Genomic DNA, 14,993 nt, shown 5'->3' on the forward strand with positions numbered 1-14,993 from the left:
TGAAGAAACGGATTGCAAAGAACAAGTAAAGAAAATGTGAATAATCGTTAGAAGCCTAGAAATTGTCTACGACCTAAAAGTAAATGGGTCGTTAGAAGGTATTTTAAGGGTGGGGATACAAGCAGGATTTTGAAAGAAAAAAAAAAAAAGACTGCCGGGGTCCAGCCCCGGTGGATCCAGGGAATTCGAAGGGTGGACGGCGTTGGCGTGGAAAGACTTGTTTATTTATTAATATAAGATTAGATTAGGAAACTATAGCGTGGTAAGAAGATTAAGTGGAGGAAGAGGGCTGAATAGCTTGGTTTACGCGGAAGGCCAATAAAATTCCAGACAAGGAATTTGCACCATCTACGTTGGGCCACCGGCGCCCGCTTGAATATCTAAGGGTGCCTCGCCTTAAGCTCCCTTTCGTGCGGGTCTTAACAGCCAGGGCAAGTAAGTAGACCTGGCGAGCCTCCGCGCCCCAGGTGGAGATTCAGCCTGAAGTTAAAGTAAAGAGCAGAGAGAGGGAAAGGGAGAGAAGAAGAAAGAGAGAGAAAGACATGGGGGGAGCCAGAGTCCCAAGAAACCAGGCCGAGAGACTAGTTCGAGAAACTGGTCCGAGAAACTGGCCCCCGGCCCCTGGCCCCATCCTTTATTGTTCAGAAGGCCTTTTATACTTTTGATAAAACATGGAGATCAATGGGTAACACAAAATTATGTAGCGTTCGCAGCCCAGACTCTTTCTGTACATCATTTTGTATACAAAAGGTCTCAGGTGATTTACATTATCTTCTGGCCAAGAGGCTTGTTAACACTTTTTGGCTCTCTTCCTTAAAGAATGTTAATTTTGTTTCCCCTGAAGTGTTTTTCTTTAATCCGCATCTCCTTAAAGCATTAAAGTTACATCTCTATAGAACAAAGGTGCAGTGGGTTGTAACAAAAAAGGTACTTAACTCAAAGATCTAATGTTGCTAATACCAGGTCTACTACTTGTTTTTCTATATACCAACTATATCTAAAAATAAAGGATATGAAAATTTGGCAGCAAGCATTGACCCAAAAAATGAAACTTTATTCAGTCTTATTCTAAAGATTCTGACTCCTCGGAAGCTCCTACATTCCTAGGATGTTTTAAGCTTCCTGTGCCTCCTGCGGTCAGGAGGCCTCAAACAATCACATGCGCAGCTGTACAAGTCCTGCAGGCAGGCTAGAAAGCCATCAGAGGGTTTTTGGATTGAAACACTCTTTCAAATGCAGAAGACTAAAGCCGTGAATTGACTTTTTCCAGAAAATGTCAGAAGAGTGGAAAAGCAGAGCACAAAAGCCGGCAGATTTTTGTTGGGGTACACGCTTAGGAATTTCCAGAGGGGTCCCTGAAGTCTGAGCACGCCTTGCGTATGTCAGCTTCCTTCCTCATGACCTTGTCACGGGCGGGATTCCTCACACTGGCTCCTGGCAAAAGACGATTTGCCTTTAGACAAAAATGGGAGATGGAAGTCTCAGGAGAATATGGTATGTGTCAGCTAAGTAGAATGGAATACCTAGTCTGTAGTAGAAACCTGAGCTCCATCCGCCTTTAGCAAGTCAGTGAATTTCTTGCCTGGACTGGAACTGGACGAAGTAGGAGGCAGCGGAGAGGAAAGCAATGTCAGAAACTGCCTTCTCTTTCTCTGTCTAAAGTTCAGAGGAAGATGCTTCACAAGCAGATAAAAAAGCCTTTGATCTCCTGTGGCGCTCAGGAGTAGGGCAGTTAAAGTTCTAGAGCCACAAAGATATTTCGTTGGCAGCCAGTACTGAGTGGGAAAAACCCATGGGGATCAGAAATAGCAGGGACTTCCTAACACTGAAGCAAATCAAGAAGCAGGTTCTGAAAGTCACCAAAAATGCCTCTATGTGTAACAGTGGCACCAATCTCAAAAGAGCCTAGTCTCAGCTCTAGACAGCTGAGTATGCTGATTTCCACCCCGCCCTCACCCCCCAACACACAAGATTGTGATTAAAACAGGTTAACAAATTTGCAGGAACAGCAATTCCCCTTACAGGAATGTATCCAACAGATGCTTGGACAAATGACCACAAAGAGGAAGCCATCAGCATTGTTAATAAGAATGGAAAGTTGGGGGGAAGAAAACCTGTATTTCCACCAGAAAGAAAGAAAGAAAGTGAAGTTGCTCAGTTGTGTCCAACTCTTTGTGACCCCGTGGACTATATCCTACCACGCTCCTCCATCCATAGGATTTTCCAGGCAGGAGTACTGGAGTGGGTTGCCATTTCCTTCTCCAGGGAATCTTCCCAACCCAGGAATCAAACCCAGGTCTCCCACATTGTAGGCAGATGCTTTACCACCTGAGCCACCAGGGAAGTCCTAATTTCCACCAATGAGAGTAAAATTACTGTATATTTATTGTTCAAAAAAAGTTTATAATAAAAGCATTAATAAGTTCCCTACATACAAACCGCCACATTTCGAACTTTCAAAGATGCGAATGTGTGTTCCGTCAACGTCAGGCGTGAGTGACGCTGCAGCTTGCCTTCCACCTCCTGTTGCTGGTGACCCTTCAGTTCTACCATCTTCCCTCCTCCAGTCAGTAACTCTTCTTGCCTGGTCACTCGATGCCAGCCCCTGTATGCCAGCTGTTGTACTGTACTACCGTACTTTTTATGTTACTGTAAGATTAAAAATATTTTATTTTTGTGTTTGTTTTTTAAGTACTGTTTGTGTGAAGTGTATTATAAGGCTATTACAGTATAGTACTATATAGCTGATAGCCTTATTATAACTTTGTTGGACTTACGACCAAATTGGACGCGCAAACCCACTCTTGGAATGGAACTTGTCTGTACGTAGGGGACTTAACGGTGTATGATATAAATCGAATTGATGTAAATGTCCCTGGATCCTCATAGGCAACGTCTGTTGAATGAATAGAGAATACAGTGTTTAAGTTAAGGTTATAAAGCTCTGCAGGTCTGCCCTGTCCCTAACCAGCTGTCTAGTGCGCACTGCAGGCTCAGTGGCGACGCCTCCTCTCTTCTGCTCCCTCTCGCTGTATCACCTTTGGATTTATTGTGCCTCTGTTGGGCAAACTCTTCCCATCTGACTTCTCTGAGTTGATTCCTGTGAGTTAATTCTCAGCTCAGTAGTCTTTTCCTCACAACCTTCAAAAAACAGACCTTCACATCTAGGTCAGATCTCCCCATGACACATGTGCCTCTCCATTCTAGCGCTTAACACAGTTGCAGCTTTACATGTATTTTATCATTCATTACTTGGTTAGGCGTGTCTCCCCACCCCCACCAGACTGTAACCTCCACGGCAAGAGCTGCATCTGTCCTTGTTCATCACTTTATCTTCAGTGAGAGTGTGAAGCGTTTCTTTATTTTTCCCACCTTGGCCTTGCGGCATCTTAACCGCAAGGCTTGTGGCATCTTAACTACCCCACCAAGGATCAAACTGGGGCCCTTGGCAGTGAAAGCACAGAGTCTTAACCGTTGGACTGCCAGGGAATTCCCTTGAAGCCTTTCATATATTAAGTGCTCAGTAAATGTTTAAACAATGAGTGGAATATAAAAAAATATTTGGGCAATAGCATTGCTGGTGTTGTTTTGTTGTGTGTATTTTCTATATTTTATATGCATTTCCTAATTGTTGTGCATTATACATGTACATGGGGTGGCAGAGGATGAGATGGTTGGGTGGCATCACTGACTCAATGGACATGAGCTTGAGCAAACTCCGGGAGATAGTGAAGGACAGGGACGCCTGTCCTTTGCATGGGGTTGCAAAGAGTTGGACATGACTTATTGACTGAACAACATACATGTACTAAATAGGCAAGAAAAAGTTATAGGAACAAATGTTGCAATTGTTCAGTCACCAAGTCATGTCCCACTCTTTGCGGCCCCATGGACTGCAGCATGCCAGGCTTCCCTGTCCTTCACCATCTCCCGGAGTTGCCTCAAGCTCATGTTCATCGAGTTGGTGATGCCATCCAACTACCTCATCTTCTGTCACCCCCTTCCCTTGTTGCCCTCAATCTTTCCCAGCATCAGGGTCTTTCCTAGCATCAGAAATGAACATAAATTTATTGATAAAATAATTTCTTCAGCTTTGTGGGAGATAACTAATAAGCAGGAACCCTTCTACAATATTATGGGCCTTGCACTTTTCTGAAATTTTCATGTATTGTAATTCTTTTAACTCTCTCAACAATCATGCTCAGTAAGGTTGTTATTGGCTACTGTTAGCATCTTTAGCCTTATTTACCTATGAAGAGTCTGAGGCATGCAGGAGTTGAGTCACTGATCTGGGCACACCTGGGTTCAAATGCAGGCAGTTTGACCTTAGCCTCTGTGCCCAAACTACTGCACTCCATTGTGCAATCTCTGAGTCAGATGACATTGCAGTTTGGCTCCAGAATACTTAAAACCAAGAATAATTTGAAATGATTTTAAATCAGTGCCCAAAAGGGAGGGTATCCTGGCGAGGAGCTGGTGTGTTCCCAGGGCCCTGAGGGGAATGGCTGGAGGGGGATGAGTATTAGGAAGGGGAGAGGGGAAGTGGCTTGTCTGAATATTCCAGAAACAAATTATGGATCTTAAGAGTGGTTTGTGTTGTTTTTCTGGTAAATAGTGTCTAAAGGATTCAGCATGCCTTTTTGGAGAGCATGCGGAGAAGGCAGTGGCACCCCAATCCAGTACTCTTGCCTGGAAAATCCCATGGACGGAGAAGCCTGGTAGGCTGCAGTCCATGGGGTCGCTAGGAGTCAGACACGACTGAGCGACTTCCCTTTCACTTTCTACTTTCATGCATTGGAGAAGGAAATGGCAACCCACTCCAGTGCTCTTACATGGAGAATCCCAGGGACGGAGGAGACTGGTGGGCTGCCCTCTATGGGGTCTCACAGAGTCAGACACGACTGACGTGACTTAGCAGTAGCAATATCTATGAAATGGATTCTGACGGTCTGGAATGGATGTACGATAAATGTGAAATGATGCTCTGGTTCTGAGGAACTCAAGTCCAACCTTCCAAAGATGGGCCTATTGACTCCAGTCCTTTCCCTTTTCGTCCTCTTGCTTTCCTTTAACTTTCAGTCAGCAAGTGGTCAAACAGTTGGGTCCTAACGTGGGTCAGGCATAGGTTTAGCTCTGCCTGGAAATAAAGATGGTCCAGGCTTGGATCCTTACCTCAAGGAGCTCACTGTGCAAGAAGGAGAATCTGAATGTGATTATAAATATAAGGACTTACAAAGTAAAAAAAGAGCCAGCCGGAAGGCAGTGACCAGGGGTTTTGATTCTCTTCTGTTCTTTTTTTCTTTTATTCTTTTTTAAAAATATAACTTCCTGGTTTTTAAAAAACTATGGCTCTTGATTTTTATTCTCTATTTCCACTCCTTTTTAGCTCTTCTCAAAAGTAAGCCAAGTAATGGAGAAGGAAATGGCATCCCACTCCAAGATTGCTGCCTGGAGAATCCCATGGACAGAGGAGCCTGGCAGGCTACTGTCCATGGGATCGCAAAGAGTTGGACACAGCTGAAGCAACTTAGCACGCTCACACACAAGGTAAGTTAACCATGTTCCTGTGTTAACTGTCCATTGTAGCCTAGTAAACCTAGTGATTGCCAGAGTGAACCAAGGATAGCCAAGATTCCAGCTGACATGGGTGTTCAGACATGCTGATGACTCCTCCAGATGTCACTTTTTGGATGATAATGATGTTCCCTTTCAGGCATGTGTCGCTCAACATTTTTGCCCCTTGGCTTTTCCTTGTTTCCCTTTCCTTAGAGTTATTGCGTTTGTTATTGTGTTTGCATTTACATACAAGTAAATACTACAGGACATTTTCATTATAAAGACTCTGGGTGCCCATGGACTAAACCCCACGCCATTCTCCTCATCCACTCCATATATATATTGACATGTAGATTTCATATTTTAAAAATGACTATCTGACATGGGTGTTATCTGACACGTGGTATTGTTATACCCCAATGCAAGCATTATAGTAAAGTTTAACTTTTTAAGAGAAAGTCCTTGTTATCCCTTCCATAAATTAACAGCCAAGTGTCTGGAATGGTGGCTGGAGGATTCAAGATGGCACATCTAACCAGCTGGGACAACGGCTAGAAAGGGTGTGTGTCTCTGAGAATTTTCCCCCTTCGTTTGCCTCTTTACGCTTTGAAGACATGATAAAATTTCTCCCAGACACTACTGCCCTCTCCCACTGGATTGAACCTGGGTCTCCCATGTTGCAGATTCTGTACCATCTGAGCCACCAGGGAAGCCCAGTATAAATAATACCAACTTGAGTATTGTTTGGCAAATTAGGTAAATAATACCTAATTGAGTGATACTTCATGCCAGGCACTTTGTTGTACGTGGATTAGCTTATCTGATGCTCACAACACTACCATGTAGGTACTGTCAGTATTTCCTCTTACAGGTGAGGGAATTGACATGCAGAGGTCAAATAGCTTGTCTGATGTCACATCGTTAAGAGGCAGAGCTTGGATTCAGTGGAGGAAGCTCTCTGCCAGAACCCAGCCGTTTAACCATACGTGTCTGTGCTGTGTGTCGGCGTCAGGGTTCCGGCTGGGGTTTTTCAGGATGAGATAGAGAATCAGTGAGAATGCTTCAGATCGCAGGCAGCAGACAAGTGATTCGCACTCCCTTAAGGGAAAGTGTGGGTGTAGCATCAGGCTGGCAGGGGGATGTGGCTGGACTGGAGCCTGGATGCAGATCCTGCCTCCTTGCCTCTGTCTCCCTCTGTCAGTTGCTGCACCCTTCGTCTTGTGGTCCAGCTCTTTTCGTTTCCGTGGTGGTGGGGTAATGGTGCCTCCAGCATCTCCACAGTACAAGCAAGCAGTAGACCGAGTTGGCACCTCTGAGTTCCAGGTCTAAATTCCTGGGAGGAGAGGCTGCTGGACTTGCAGGTGCCTGTCCAGCGATCCATGTGGCAAAGAGGCAGGGTCAGTCTTCCCTCCGATGGCGGGGAAGGGACATTTCCCAGGAGAAGGGAAGTATAGGACACAACTGTTCAGACTGCCCAGCTCCACACCCCCATTCTTTTATTAACAATCCACCCTCCTGGCTGCGGGCATCCCAGGGGGCAGATAAAAGAATCCATTTGCCAATGCAGTTTCGATGCCTGGGTCGAAAGATCCCCTGAAGAAAGAAATGGCAACCCACTCCAGTATTCTTGCCTGTGTTCGGTATTTAGAATAGGAAAAAGGAGTCCAGAATGGCGGTGGCTAAAAGACAAGGAAGGGAAGAGCCCGTGAAAATAGAACAAAGGAAGGTCTGAGGACTGGAGTGAACAAACGGCACCCCTGGCTGGCCCGGTTTCCATAGGGCAGGCCCGGGGGTGAAAAAACATAAACAGAGGAGCCGAAGGGCCGGGGCTCGCCCTCGCTCTCTCTCTTTTGCTCTCTCTCTCTCTCTCTCTCTCTCTCTCTCTCTCTCTCTCTCTCTCTCTCTCTCTCTCTCTCTCTCTCGCTTCTCTTCACATCTTTTGGGTCGGCATGCCCTCATGCCTCAAGGGTATATTTTCCTTTATTTTCTAAATAAAGCTGAGCTATAACACGGAGTTATAACAATGATCTGTCCCAGAGCTGTGACATGGTCTGTCCAAGGGCTTTAACGTTGGTCTGTCCCTTCAAATTTTTGTTGTGACGAGACAGAACCGAGGAAATGACATACTCCCATGACACCTGGAAAATCCTGTGGACAGAGAAGCCTGGCGGGCTACAGTCCATGGGGCCACAAAGAGTCAGACACGACCGAGCATGCACGCAGGCTCCTGGCTATAGTCCTGTTTTCCCCCTGACCTTTCAAGCAACAAACTGGTCCCAGGGGTAAGCACGGGAGTCCTTGCCTGTCACTGTCCTCCACAGGAAGTTTGAAACTGGATCTGTGAGAGAGCTCTTTTTCTCCTTTGGTTAGGAAGTGAGGCTATGCTTGGGGACCTGCTAGTGGCCATGTCCCCTCCCAGATCTCATAGAAAGGTTAGCCTGAAAAAAATGTGCCGGGGGCCAGCGTGAGGAACTCCGCCCATGGCAAAGGTCATGAGGAAGGAGGCTTGGCATACGCAAAGGCGTGATCAAGCCTCAGGAAACCCCCTGTTCCCGAGCATCTAACCCCAAAACCAGAGTCTGTTTTATGCTCTCACCTACACCTCTGACTTTACGGGGGGCTCTCCCCAGTAACCGTTTCTCTCGGAGAAGGAGTAAACGTGCAGCTCCAAGGCAATAAAAATTCTTGAGCTTGACAGGAGTGTTTCAGCTTACGGACTCCTCTGAAGGTTATCTAGCCCACCTGTATAGGTTTGTCCGGCCACATGTGATTGTTTACAGCCTCCAAATCTGAGAGGCATGAGATGTTTTAGACTTACTAAAGGCAAATTATTTTGGGGAGTTGGAAATTATTAGTATAGTGGGTTAGTTAGGGATTATATTGGTGAAGGGTTTTTCATTTGTTGTGTCAATAATTACTGCTAATTCCCTGCTCTGGGTGGGACAAGGATGTCTCAGGTCAAACCTCTCTGCTGACAGACTAGCTTGTGTGACAGGATTATCCATACTGCTGCCACTAGGCACATGATTGTTTGCTACCTCTCAACCGTAAACAGCACAGAGTTTTGGAGTATTTTGAGAGTCTTAATTAGCATAGGACTTTTTCTTCTTATTGAGTCAATGATTGCCGCCAGGCCTCCATATCCTTAGGCACCTGGGAATATATTAATCAATGTATTTGGAATATAGCAAAGGAAATATAGTAGTTTTTGATGTTAGCGATACTAGACTTTTTGAGTTAATGGATTTTCTCTTTTGTAATAGATCACTGTACTTTGTTATAAATCACTGTGTCCTTGCTATGTAAGAATGTAACTTTATCATATCTTAAGACTAAATAGATCTTCAGGGGAGCATTGGTGAAAGGATTTTCATTTGTTGGGTTGATGTTTGCTGCTAAATCTCCATGTTCCCTACCCTTATAATGAATATAACTAGCATATAGGAAGAAATAAGTATTAACCTTTAAACATGTAGGAGAAATAAGTATTAACCTTTGAGACTAATCATGTTAACCTTGGGTTAAATAAATTCCTTTCTTGATTGTAATTCACTACACCCTCACCCTATAGGAATGTAACTTTATTTGGAGGGTGGTGCCTGGTTTAAGAAAAAACACCCTTGAAAGAAATAAGTTTTTTGGTTATCAGAAAGAAAGGATCATAAAATGTCAGCAGGTCTCACTCATGGCCAGAAGATGATGTAATATCCCTAAGACCTTTTTTTTATACATTTATGTGAAGCACCTGATTTTGATAAAGGTCAGGACTGCTGACCCCCGCATGACTCTGTATTCATCCCTATGTGTAACAAAAGGTATATAAGCAAACCCAAAAATAAAGAAATCGGATCAGTTTCCAGAAAGACTGATTCCCCCATGTCGCTTCTTTCTTACTCCCGTTTTTCTGGCTGAATTCCCATCTGGAGCATGGATGCTATTCCACGTAATCCAAGTTATTCAGTCTCTTTTTATCCACTAATCTTGCTACTACACTATCCATTTCTAATCTCTCTATATCTGTGATTAAATATGTATTTTTCCAAAGACGCCGACTCCGTCCCCCCACCTTCGAATCACCCTGGATCCACGGGGGCTGGACCCCGGCAAAAATGGAGTAAGCACATGGGGAGAAGAGGAGACGAGAAACCAAGACCCTGACGGCATTAGAGTCCCAGGTTCCACCATTCCTGAGGGCAGCCCAGCCCCATCTTCCCAGTCTGGCTACCCGAGCTGGTATGTCCCGGTGTTTCACTAAGGCTTCTTTACTCTGGGCTTTGATTTTCTCTTGCCACCCAAGAATCCTGATTAATAGAAAGCACCCAGCCTCGGAATAGGTGTTTGATTAAACAACAAACTACATAAATGTTGCCTATCAGGAGATGGGGTTCTTTGTCAAGATAACAAGTTGACATTTTGTCTTTCAGAAGGCCAACAACGGAGGCAGCAATGTGTTGAACTGTCTCTACAAATCCAGATGCCTCAGTTGCTTCAGTCATGTCTGACTCTTTGCAACCCTATTTTGTAGCCCGCCAGGCACCTCTGCATGGGATTCTCCAGGCAAGAATGCTGAAGTGGGCTGCCATGCCTCCTCCAGGGGACCCTCCTCACCCGGGGATGGAACCTGCATCTTTTGCATCTCCTGCGTTGGCGGGTGTGTTCTTTACCACTACTGCCACCTGGAAGTTTGTGAGCTATTCATCCCAGTTAGGGGTGTGTGTGTGTGTGTGTGTGTGTGTGTGTGTGTGTATTTGTATGTGTGTTTGTTTCCAACCAAATTAGTCCCTTTTGTTTAAAAAAAATTACAAATAAGTGTGCAAAATTAAATTTCATGATTAAACACACATAAAGTAAAATGCATGCTTCACACTGAAACCCATAGACAATGTTAGTTGATTACATGAGAGTAAAACAACTGGCAAAACTGAGAACTTGCTGCTGCAGATATTAATGTTTGTAACCAGAAATAAAAACAAAACTAAGTTTAAAGGGAGTTTAAGAAAATTAAATATATGCCTCAAGAAATACTAACAATATAGAACTGATAGCCTATTTTAGTTACCAAATGTTAAAAAAAAAAATGTTCCTCTCATTCCCAGAATGTTAGTGTGTAGCTAGTTTTAAAAACCGGCAGAGAAGACGAGGAGAAAGGGAAGTGGAGCTGGCCAGCCAGGGAGGCAAGGGTGAATGACTTTGCTGCTCTGGTTGGGAAGGGGGGGTGGTAGGATGTATCTAGAAGACAATCAGATCTTGGATTCCTGCTAGTGGCTCTCTAGTGCCTTATTAAACTGTAAGCTTAATGGGACTTCCCTGGTGGGCCAGTGGTTAGGAATCCAGTGGTTAGGACCCCTGCAGGGGGCACAGGTTTGATCCCTGCTCAGAGAACTAAGATCCTGTGTGTCAGGCATCATGGCCAAAATGGAAAAAAAAAAAAAGCTTAAGATCATTTTTCTCTTCTCAGGTCTTGACTTCTGTTTACAGAAACCCTGCACCTACCCCACACCCATTACCGAAACTTTAAACATTTCCTGCTTCAAGAGGTGTGAGGAGTGGACAGGAGAAAAAGAAAAACCACTCATTGTCTCACTCAAGCAAGAACTTAAGTAAGATGTGGTAAGTCTGAGTGTGGGTGGACTAATTTACTAGGGGAATTAGAATGGCGAGCAGACTGAAGTCAGCATTCCTAATGTTAGCAGTACTCACCCCTTGTGGAAGTTAGGAGGATTTCAGCTGCAAACAGAAATCTTTAACTTGTAATTTAAACCAGGGGTTAGCAAAATACAGCCAATAGCTCAAATCCAGTCCATTTGCTTTTGTGTAGTCTTCAGACTAAGGAGAGTTTTTGCATTTTTAAAATAAAGAAGGTCTGAGTGTTGGCCTTGAGCTTATGTCCCTTAGATCTCCTACTGGGTAGTCAAATTGACTGACAGCCCTTCATGCTTCTCTCTGACTCCACCATGGGCAATAAGCCTTCCCTGGGCTTCCCTTCCTTGGGCTTCCCTGGTGGCTTAGACGGTAAAGAATCTGCCTGCGATACAGGAGACAGGGTTTGATCCCTAGGTCAGGAAGATCCCCTCGAGAAGGAAATGGCAACCCATTCCAGTATTCTTGCCTAGAGAATTCCATGGGCAGAGGAGCCTGGCAAGTTATAGTCCATGGGGTTGCAAAGAATCGGACATTACTGAGCAACTAACATACATACATATGCTTCTGATGGAAGCTCAACCAAGGAGGCGGGGCCTTTGGGAGGTGATTAGATCAGGAGGGTGGAGCCCCACTGAATGGAATTAGTGCCCTGCATGGGATTAGTGCCCCCTAGGAAGAGACCATCTGACAGATGACCTCTCTCTTCGGGGCTGTTTGCAAACCTGGAAGAGAGCACTCTTTGGATGTAAAAACTTCTGGCACCTGTATCTTGGACTTCCTGACCTCCAGACTGTGAAAAATAAATATCTTTAACCCCTCGGGCTGTGGTGTCCTCTTAGAGCAGCCAGAGCTGATGAAGACAGACGCCCCGGCCGTGTTTAGTGCTAGATGTTCGCATGATGTTCATCTGGCTGAAGCGTCACTAGAACTCGGTGCAGGCTGAGAGCCTTCCTCTGTAACTCCCATTCCTCCTTCTCTCCCTCCTGGCCTCTGGCCCGCAAGTGGTCTGACAGCTCCCCCAGCCTCATCCGGTGACCCCCGTCTCCCTGCTTTCCTCCCAGGCGTCTCCCTGTGCAAATCTGTTGCATCTAATCCTGCCTTGACATGTGCTTCTCAGGGAAGCAGAGGAGATGGTGATGAAACCCAAGTACCATGGGAGAGGAAGGAGCTGCCAGCCCTGCTATAGACATTTTGGGGGTCGTGCCTCCCAAGTCCATTCTCTTTCCCTCTAACAACATCATGGGTCTAGGGGCCTGTGTTTCCATCACAGGCAGGACTAGACCTTTCTGACCCATTGCTCTTTGGAGCAGCCATGGACACTTGACCCAAGATGGGCCAGATTCCTCCAGGGATCCAGGCATGGGGAGCTGGACTTTAGGGTTGGAGTAGCTAGGTGGAGCCAGGGCAAAGCCAGAGAGACCAGGAGTGAGAGGGGAGCCGACTGTGAACAAGAGCAAGGAACGCTGGCAGAGGAGAAGTCCAGGGAAGACCAGGGTCAGGGAGGAGCCCTGCTCTCCATGCCGCGTGCTGGAGCCTGCGAGTCAGCACTTCCTCGCCTCTCGCTGCCACATCTCCACCTGTAGTTCATTTCTCTTCCTTGTAAGCAGAGAGCCTTGACTAAAATGGAAATCTAGAACTTCACAGCTGGAAAGCCCCTTAAACATAGCTTTATGGCAGAGACTCAAAGCAGGGAGTTCCCTCCCTGTCTGGCCTTCCTTTGCCAGGATCAGAGGAAATGAACCAAGTGCGGCTTCAGCTCCTGGGTCTGGAGTAGGGGGCTCCTAGCAGGGGAGGATGGCCTCACGGAGTCCTTTCCCAGGTCCGAGTTCATAATTGGGGAGGTGACAGCTCCTCATGCTACCACTTGCGGGGGGTCCTGCTACCCTGCCTGCCAGGTCCCAGGGTGACCTCTCATATGAGGGCTAAGAAGGCAGGTCCCCTGCAGGACAAGGAGGGGGCGAATGGTATCTTCTCCACTCCTCCCCAGCAATCCTGCACTTCTGGTCTGTCAGGAGTCACAGCATCTCTAAGATCCATGGATGTGAATTTGCTTTACCTCTGGATAACTAAATAGCCCATTTCTCTGAGTTCTTCCAAAGTAAATGCAGTCTGGGCAGATCTTTTAAAGGAAAAAAAATCAGGGAATGCCTCTGCTACAGAGGTTCCACCTCCAGAAACTGGGACCTGTTAGCAACTTTTCAAGCAGCTTTTCTGCTAAAAATTAAGAAACAAAAACTTAAATCCCATTGTGGGTGAGCGCTTGTTTTATGGGCTGATGCTACTTAAAAAAAAAACAAAAAACGACTTCCTTTACCGAAAGATAAAATATCCATTGTTGTTGAGTCTATTCTGGCTGAGATTAAACAAACAAACAAACAAACCTCTATAATTTCGGCTGATATTTAGTAAGTGAGGTTCAAAGAGAAAATATCGAGAACATTCAGAATTTTTTTAAGTGGCTGTTTTGAATTCTGAATTTTTGAATTTTGAAAAAAGTTGTCAACATGGCGCCAGGTTAGTAAGAGTCCCTCACAGGGGAGGTTTTGGGGACTGTTGGAAATGTGCAGCTGTCAAGAGCATGTAAGAGCAGCGATCCAACTCTGAAACTAAGTATCAGTGGTGTACTTGCTGGGCCACAGGGTAGATGTGCCAAAAGCTGTCCTTGAGCGCGCGCACACACACACGCACACACACATGCGTGAGATGTTTTCTGGAGTCTGTCTCTGCGTATTTGACATCTGTATCCCAGGCGGAGTGATTTGCATATTCTGATGCTGGCTTCAGATCCATTATCCAACTCATGGGCAGAGTCAAGTTAAATGCAGAAAATGCAAACAAGTGACATTTCAGCCTGAGTTAATAGAATTTGTTTTTGACAGAGCAAATGACCTTTCATCACACAATTATCTGGGGATTTATAAAATGTCTTAGGGACCTGGAAACACACTTGTGATCAGAAGCACTTTTTATTGACAGATTTGTTTTTTGAAACATGTGTCCTAGCGATGGAAAGTAAAACCAAGAGAAATGTTGAAGGAATCTGTCAGCACTTTTTACTTCTCGCCTTCTCTCTTGCTGGTATTTTAGTCCCGATGAAAACACTTATGGCTGGTTTCGTTTATTTATTGATTTTTGATGTGAACCATTTTTAAAGTCTTTATTGAATTTGTTGCAATATGCTTCTGCTTTATGTTTTGAGTTTTTTTGGCCTCGATGTATGTAGGATTTTAACTCACTGACCAGGGGTCAAACCCACACCCCCTGCGTTGGAAGGCAAAGTCTTAACCATTGGACTACCAGGGAGGTCCCTCTAAGGCTGGTTTTAAAAGGCTCTTCTCTCCCTGAATATCTGATCATTTTGGTAGGACTGGGTTCCACCAAGGTTCTGACTCAAGTCGGTTATAAAAACAGAGAAGTCTAAATACATCTGGCCATGTAACTTTACAAACATTTTTACCACTTTAAACTTCCATCCATGTGTAGAATCACTTCTTTGCCAGTTTTGGTAGTACAATTAACAAAAAAAAAAATCTTTGCTATTTGACAGATGACAATTGTACCTGACTATCGCTTTAATTTGGTAAAACTGAACATTTTCCCATCTATTAGTTTATTCATCATTCATTCTCTTTGGGGTAGTCTCTATCTGAATCCTTTGCTCATTTTGTCTAGTCAAGAAATAGACAATTTCCTGTGAATTGCTTGGGGGGAAGGCCTGGAAGACATGATCAATAAGATAATTTTTTTTTTCACAATTTGTCCAGATCCTTTCTTTATAAGGCAGATAGGATGTG

Source organism: Capra hircus, chromosome 3 (genome assembly GCF_001704415.2).
Source record: "Capra hircus breed San Clemente chromosome 3, ASM170441v1, whole genome shotgun sequence".
In the NCBI taxonomy this organism is placed as follows: Eukaryota; Metazoa; Chordata; class Mammalia; order Artiodactyla; family Bovidae; genus Capra; species Capra hircus.